The 8,900-nt window shown below is 35.7% G+C and overlaps 1 long non-coding RNA gene across 1 annotated transcript in view; it reads left to right on the top strand.

Annotated features, from left to right (window-relative positions):
• LOC308176298 overlaps positions 1–8,624 on the top strand; it is a 121,181-nt gene extending 112,557 nt beyond the window's left edge. Inside the window, exons 3-4 of the long non-coding RNA XR_013938213.1 lie at positions 5,568–5,675; positions 8,254–8,624. This is a non-coding gene — a long non-coding RNA (uncharacterized lncRNA). The remainder of the gene's footprint in view (positions 1–5,567; positions 5,676–8,253) is intronic.
• The last annotated feature ends 276 nt before the right edge of the window (positions 8,625–8,900 follow it).

Consider the following 8,900-nt stretch of genomic DNA (forward strand, 5'->3'; position numbering starts at 1 on the left):
AACCTTTAAAAAAATAAAATTGTCACCTTTATTTTTTTTTCCGTCTAGAATAAACAATTTCTAAATGATGGACATGAAGCTTTCCATTACAAAAGCCTATGTTACTTAGATAGAACATCCACTCATTTTAAGTATAGAGAAACACTTCTAATTTTCTTACCCTGTTATAGGAATTAAATGTAATTATGATGCTTTTAAGTGTGTCATCTGTTCATATCCAGGCAGAAAACTATGAACTTGATACTGAAACTTGAATGAACTGTAAAAGGTTATACTTTGGGGGGAATTTAGGTAGCGCAGCCAAGTGCTAGCAATTATTGCTTGAACCTTTCTAGGCAGTACCAGTTTAATCATTCACTAGCACCTTCGGGACACATGCTGGAGGTACTAGTTCAATAGTCACGAATAAGTTAGAATAAAAATACCTGAAGTACTACGTCCTTTGATAATTTCAAAAAATCTAAGTAATTTGTGTACTTGGGAAGCAGAGGGATAAACCTTGCTTAATGATGCGAGACAACTCTGTATGAACTATACCTCTTTGCTACCATGAAAAAGGGATCAATAGTCAATGTTTATATTCTCCAGCTTGAACTCCTAGCCCAGACTCTGCAGTCAGCTACCATATTGCTTTGTTTTAGTTCCATTTTTTTCTGGTATTAGAAAAAATTCTAATTCTGTTACGTTTTAAACTCTGAATCATAATTGCAAGCCATATAAAGTGGGACTGTTTTCCAATTGCTTTTAAACATGCTGTTAATTGCTTTGCTTGATGTGAGTCTAGGCAGTTTGACAGTTCATATCTTGGAATTAATTTGTTTCATTAAGGGCAGGTAGAACCATATACTTGAGTCCCAGACTTAGGGATTTGAAGGAATAGAAGAAGTAGCCCCAAATTCTTTTGTAGACTGGGAGAACCTTAAGTGTAGTTTTGTTAATCTTTTCACCTCTCTGGCTGTTTGGACAAAATGGGGTGAAATTATCAGAACTTAATATTCGCTGAGCTCAACTTGTTTCTATATCCATGCCATTGAGAGAAACAATTGAAATGTTTCCTAAGTGCAGGATTTGTAGAGCTACCAAAGGCATGCTATAAACCCACAGCAGGAATTAGCATAATATACAATCCTCTTGATACCCATATTAAGCTTATTGGGCCAAATTCTACTTGTTTTCCTCCTATACGACAGCTGTGGGAAAGACCTATGGGCTGAAATTGGTCCACTGAGTACAGTGCTAGCCCTCAATCTGAAAGAAATGTGCCCGAGAAGAGAATAAAAATCCAACAACAAAGCTGAAGTATAACCTAAAACATAAGAATTACAACTAGGAAATGTTTCTAAACTAACTATCAATAAGAACTACAAAAACACTACGTGGTTACAAGTAGCTTTCAGCTAGGGAATGTAAAATCTTAAATGGCACAGATAACGTCAATCTGAATTACCGTTTTCAGAATGACACAGATGTTAGGATAAGGAAGCATAAATGGAAATTAAAGAGAAACAAATTCAGAACAGATGTCAGGAAGCATTTTTTTCATGCCGAGAATCACAAATGTGTGGAATGGCCTACCAGGCAAGATTGTTAAGGCAAAAGCACAGGGGACATTCAAGAAGTGATCAGATGGCATCATAGGGGAATTGAGTAGTAAAAAAGGAAATGAGCATGCATAAAGCAAATGGTTTTAATTTAATCCCAAACAATGTCCATGTTCTTAATGCTTGCATACTTACCTTGGATAAACTCACAGAATTCCTACATTAAAAAATGCATAAAATAACCACTTTGATATTAAAAAAAAAAAAAAGACAAACGAACCTATATTTTCCCCATAATGGCTTTAAAAATATTTTTTTGGTACAATTTCCCTCTGTATTCTATATTGGTAATCTTTAGCTTTTAGACATGTGGTCGTATAGGTACTCATGAATAACTCTAGATTATATTTCTCAGGAATGGTATCTTGTTATTGCTGTCACTTATGTTTTTTAGGATGTTTGCTCCCCTGACTTCTATTCTTCACCCAGTTCACAGGTGGAAAACAGGATTTACTTCATCCTACCTTTTGGAAAGAAGCAGATGTATAATGCCTAAAGCCCCACTCCCACACCACTTACTTGTGTAACCTTGTGTTTTGCCTGCTCTGTTGATTTCAGTATGCATAAAGTTACGCACAGTTGTTTGCAGGATAGGATTCAAACTGTCTTTGAATGCTTGTAGTAGGACAGGTATCCCTCAAAATAAGGAATCACATTTTTCTGCTACAGACTATGTATTTCAGTGTAGAGAACTTTGAACCTCAGATGTGGAAAGATGGAAACTAGGGATCCCAAAAGCTAGATCCAGATTCTGAATATGGGAATCAATGTTTTGCATTATCACTCTGTGCTGGGTTGAGTCCAATGGCAAATAAAGGACTGATGAAAATGGTCAGTGTCTCAGAGCCTTGTTTATGGACCCCTTTTTGTTACCTGAGCACTGAAAGTAGCTCTGGAAGTCCCTGTAATCACATTGTATGCAGCCTACAGCATAAAGAGAATAAGCAAAATGCTTTTTTAAAAAAAAAATAAGTATTTTTTTTTTATTTCTCTGCATGTTTCTCTTCTGCTTCCCTGATGCTCTCAATGTCTTTCTTGTCCCATTGACCGTATTATCACTGCACCAGGAGTATTGAGTACAGGACTGCACAGGAGACTAATAGGGGTATTGGCCGTCTCTAGGAGCTCGGTACTAGAAAACTATGAGGATTTGTTCCTTTTATGCGCACTGTAAACTTGGCTTAGAAGTTTTTCTTGGATATAGAGCAGTTTGGCTCATCTGCATAATAATATCATTAAAATTCCGTGTAAATGGGTTGCTTTCTTTCCCCTCCTGCCAGTGTTACTACAATAGGCTAAAAAAAGCAAATTTGAACCTAGTAAACGATGATAAAATGGGAGGTATGTTGTAGATTCCTGAGAACCAGGTCCTCACTGTGTGTAAATCGCCACAGCACTACTGAAAACAATGGCAATTTAAGTAAATAACATTCTGTTCCTTTCCTCCTGACTAGGTAGTGTTACACCCACTGTTGTGACAATACTGTTTGTGTTGCCAGGATTTTAAGTTCGCAGACATAGAAATGTATTGGAACCCACCTGGTGGATAATTTAGTTTATGCCTTCCACTTTTATATTAGCTTCTAGTCTCATAAGTCCCTGACTTGTAAATTAATCAATTAAACATCGATTTTATGTACCATTTCCCTTTAAGCTGTTCTACATAGTATTTGATCAGTATATATTTAAAACCCCTAAAGCTTAAACAAATCATCACCGAGTCATTTAGATGGAGACACAGAATACTAAACAATACATTGTGAAGTTATCTGTTGTGGGCTGAAAATGTGTCTAGGCTTATCTCTTTAAACATTATTTTAACATAAAACCAGTTCACTAAGTCACATACGGAGAAATTCAATAATAGACTGGGCTTAGTGATTCACTAGAATCCTGTGTAAATCTCAGTCATGTACTGTGTATAGATTAGGAAATCCACAGAAAGAGGAAGAGAGCCACAGGAAAATAAAGCAATAGAGCCATGACTTACTTTTGAAGGTTCTGGAGTTTTAATCATAACCACATGTTTATATTCTTATTTCTGTTGTGCTTGGCAGCAAGTTGCAGTTTTAGAATTGTATTTCAATTTTGGTTGTCAGTGTCTGAAACTAAATTATAATGATCCATGGCAACATTTTCTTAATTATGTAGCTATCAGTTAATTAACACTTGTACAATACATACCAGGCATAGATTAAACAGAGAATGAAGACGTGTCCCATGTCAAGAAGAATAGGCAGGGATTTTAAAAATGAAGAGGTCTGCTGGAGTTCAGCATCACTTCCCTCTGACTTTCAATGAAAACCCAATACTTTAGCCCTCTGTGGAAAGCCTAGCTGTGCAGTGAAGGGGCCAAGCCCACAGCACTTGGTGGGACATTTAAGATGGCATGTAGTCTCTCTGGATCGACAGACTACACTGCACAAGTTTGGTAGTGATTTTACAGAACTGAACCATAGGAATAGCTTACAGCACAGATGAGACAAAGTTATTACGAGTATTGAATGCAAGCATCAACAAACACCAAATGCTTTGATTTGTTTTTTTTTATATTGGAGGTGCAACAAACTTTTGTGCAAGGTCTTTATAAAGCCTTCCCAAGAATTTGTCAGTAGTTGCTCAAAAACAAGCTGCACCCCTTTTTGTGATATCTATGCCTCTTTGGTGACTGCAAATGCTATGCCTGAATTTTGTGAATACTGCAAGTGAGACTAAGTGGCAACCCTGAGATCTGTAGATAGCACCTTGTTCAAGAAAGAAGTCCATTATCGCTGAGACAATAGGAACAATGGGCTAGACTTTTTTTGAGCTACATCTTGCCAAAGACACATCCCAGGATGAATCTGAAGTACATTTGAGAAGCAGTATGTCTTATATAAATCTATTCAATAATGCCTAGCTGGCACATTAGAGGCAACCACATTTTATTTGTTAGAAAGTACCCTCAATTTTAAACCAGTTCTATCTCCATGATTTTGGACACAAAAGAATACATTCTTATGAGTAGCAAGATATTTTGAATAATGGAATATAATTCCGTCAGCACTGTGTTCTCTTGTTATTTATTACTATACTAAATTATCTACAACTGAAGACATCCAGTTTATAATGAGATATCTGATGATTTATTTTTGCAAAAAATATTAGCTTTATTATTTATTAATTCTAGCAGTATTCCTCGGTGTATACTCCATAAATATTAACATATCTGATGTCTTGTAAAGATCCGATGAAAATAGTAGCATTATGCCTGATGTATGGGGAAGATTTGACATCTCATTTTATGTAGTTGATCTGCTATAGCTTACAGTATCAAAGAGTTCACTTAATTAGGAACTTGTCAAAAAACAGTGCTAGTGTAAGAATATCTGGAGGCTTGCTTTTAGACTAAAAACACTGTTTAGCCCTGAACATTATCACAGAGGTAGTAAATTGGAAGAATGGATCTTGTTCACTTTAAAAAAGCTAAGTAAATTACAAAATTGCCTTTAAATTATTGTGTTACTCAACAAATGCCCATTAAAAATATGCTGAGAACCATCGGAGGAGATTGTGATATGACCTAGGATATTTCAAGTTCTTCTCTTAAAAAATATTTGTGCTGGGTTACCTACCTTCCCTGTTAAAAACAGGTCAGATACCTCTTCATGATGCTGTAAGAATACAGCTGTTGTCTGGAACCTACAAAGACCATCTGGAATTTTAAGTTTATCAGAAGATTATTATTCAAGGCTGGTTTATCTCAAAACCCCAAATCCTTTACATTTGTGCTGACAGCCTTTTGTAGAATCTGAGTCTGATGTAGAGAGATTTCCTTTAAGCTTGTTATATGTTTAGTCTTACTAAAAACATGACAATAACTTCTGTTTTGGTATATATGATCAAATACAGTACTGCTTTTATAAATATTTTAAGAATAAATTTATAGGTTGTTCCATTGTCATTTGTCCCACGTTTTCTCTTCAGATGGAAGAATTCATCTATCACGTTAACAAATGTAAATACGCTGTATTAATGCTGAGATCATGAAGACTTAGAGGAACTTGATGTTTATCTATGTTTTTCCAGTTATAGGTAAGCTTGAAACACTCAAAGGGACACTGTAATGATTTGACAAATGCAAATTTAAAACAGAATTAAACGTGATGTTAATAATTTATAATATAAGTTGATATTTGCTTTATATCTTTGAATAAACATCTTGTTTTTCCAAACAGGTACAGGTAAGTCAGCTAAATGTTCATAGTCTGTGTATGTGTTGGGGTGGGGGAGTGAAGACTCCTAGTTACAGCCTAGTTATGTCTGGTTGGCTGTGTGTAGGTGTCCCAGCTGATAACGTGATAACAAAAGAACACTAGGAAAAGGGAGAAGCCTCATAGATCATCTTCAAGGATCTGGCTATAACTAAAGCCCATCATGGCATATATTCTGGAAGGTGTCACATTTCATTTCTTTATCAGTTTTCTAGGAAATGTAAAGGCACCAGTAGTATTCTGAGTATTCTGTATTTTTGGTGAGGTCTGTTTTTTTTTTTTTTTTTCCAATAGTAGTTCCAGATGTCTGAAGCCAATGTGAAGGTGGTGGATTTGAAAAGCCATACTTAAAAACTTTAGAAGTAAACAGAACAAACAAGTCTAAGCCATTGCATTTGTGAAGATTTATGCTTGTATGTTTGGTGTTGATTCCAACGCCCTGGCTTCTCTTATCATCTTTCTTCTGTTTTCATTACAGAGCAGGCTGTGACTTTGGCTTCTAGCCAGTATCTTTTGGCAGGGCTTATACCGTAGAGATGGTATGGCCATCACATACATCTTCATGTGTGCAGCATAGGAGGGAACTCTGATAACATTTGTAAGCTGTATTGGAAAAATTGTGCTGAGTTTGCTTGCTAGAACTGTTATTAGCTCAACAAAGCTGAATGTGATCTTTGCATCTCAACATATTGTTAAGGTCACACTGTTTCTGCATTGTTACCTAAAGATAACTACATAAGTAAATTATTTTTGGTCTTTGATACAATACAAAGGAGGTGTTTACCAACTTTTTTAAAACTCTGGAGTTACAGATAGTTTTGTTACGTATTTATTAGTACGAAAAGGAAAAGAAACCAAGTAGCATGCACAAATACAGCATACATAGACATGTATTTATATATAGTCCATGCAAATACCTAAATTAGATAACTGCTGCGCACTTTTAGTGATATTTTAAAGCATGAATCTCAAGCTGAGACATTGTGATCATTGAAGGAGTGCAGTACAGCCTTGAAATGCACTGGCTGGAATGGAACAGCTCATGACTAGTGTGAGACAGAATCCATACATGAAAATCAAGCAAAGAAACCTGCGTGTTTCTTAGGCATTATTGAGATACTGATCAGAGTGCTGCATGTGTGTCTGGAATTCTAAATCATTTCCTGGATGGAATCCTGGATTTCCTTGGTATGAAATACCTACAAGTAAATTCTAGGGCTCTCCAAAGGCTTGTGTGCATCTGCTACTGCTCACATATTTCTGAAACCTATTGTCAGTCATTTGACAAAGGCTCAATGTCAAATAATGGCCAGTTCACTAGCATTCCAGATTGTCACCTTCTTTTCTGGGAGAAAAACATTCTTGCAGACGTGTTCTGGAGACAGCACACTACAACATTTTTTTATTTTTTATTTTTTTTCTGCTGAACAGTAGTTTCTTGAAGGCCTGTAGATAGAGTTCAGACCACTGCGGCAGAGACTCAAAGCTAACCCATAGCAGGGAGTTTGGCACTGTGTTTTGCAAAGTACAATTAAAAATTGAGAGCTACTTCTACCAGGATGCAGCTCCTAATTGGCATTTTTATTTGCCTTTAGATCTTCATTTCAGTGCAGCTTACTCCCAGCTGAAGAGCCTGATACAAAGCTGCTTAGTCCTGTAATACATTTGTATAACTTCAGTAATTTTGGGTCATGTCAGATTTGTCTGTAGATTCTATGTCCAGTGGACTCAAGTTACCTTGGGAGAAATAACCCAAGGGTGGTTTGTGTAACAGTTTGGCACAAAAGATAGAGGGAAAGCAGGGCAGAGATGAATTACATTAGAGGGAGAGATGTGCTTTTCCCCAGATCAAAATAAAAAGAGGATTGGTTTAATCCATTTTAAAAGTAAGAAAGCTGTAACAAAGTATAATATAAAACCAGAAGTATACTATATATTAGAGTAATGAGACTAGAAGAATTCTGGTATGTGGCATATCTAAGCTTTTGATTTTTGTATATAAATAGAAATATATACCTTTTGCATATTTTATGAGAGAATTCTTTTTTAAAAATGTAATTTTAGAAAGTCTTTGTCAAATATTGTGACCTTGATTCATGATGCCTTGATTCTTGCATTGCATGCTGTTAGAACAGTATCAAAGTTGAACAGTACAATGGTAGGTCAGACTCTTTATTGAGATTTTGCACAGGTACTCTTTATCTGTACTTTGTCCAAACTGAAGGTTAAATTTGATGTGTTGTTTTAAGAGTGACAAACTAAAAATCTTGTACCAACAGAACAATATTAATATATGAAATGCATGAGTTATTTTAGAATGCACTTTGCTTGCTCTTCAAATAGCATTACAGCCCTGCAATGATAATAGAATCTGAATGATTTTTTTTTTTTCATTTCAGAAAGCATTTTTTTTTTGAGGTGAGAAGAGACCAGTATGATTATCTGGGCCTCTGAGAGAATTGTGGCAGGAAATGTAAGTACGACTTACACATCCAGTAGATATTTGTTAACTCTGATACTGTTGAGCACAAAATAAGCTTGATTAATATGCATCTATCTAGTCTTTTTAAGAATTGTGTATCAAAGGATAAAGTATTCGCATTTTGTACAAAGTATGAGGCTGTAGCTGTATCAATATCACTATAATTATACTTCTGATCTTTCCTCTGAGTATCTCAACGTTCCTTGGTGGCTGGCATTAACTTTTTAAAAAGAAATTATTAATATCCACATTTGAGTTTGTTAGAACCTTCACCTGAACTTCTGTGTGCGTTATCTGACAAAATAAGCAGTCTGAAAAAAGAATGTTAGCTCTTTTCATATTTGAAGTAAATAGTAGAATAGGATGCAAAAAATAGCAATATACTGGGTTTATTTTGTGATCACTTACAATACAAATTAGAACAGACTTATTGGGGTCTATTTGGCAGAAAATGGTAACATTGTGCAAGGCAGATATCATGTCTAAATATGGACAGAGATGAATCTAGCCAAAAAAACAGTCATGGATGCAGATGTCCCTGCTGAAGTTTTTGCACCTGGGCCA

The sequence above is a fragment of the Anser brachyrhynchus genome (assembly GCF_964034855.1).
Source record: "Anser brachyrhynchus genome assembly, chromosome: 12".
NCBI lineage: Eukaryota > Metazoa > Chordata > Aves > Anseriformes > Anatidae > Anser > Anser brachyrhynchus.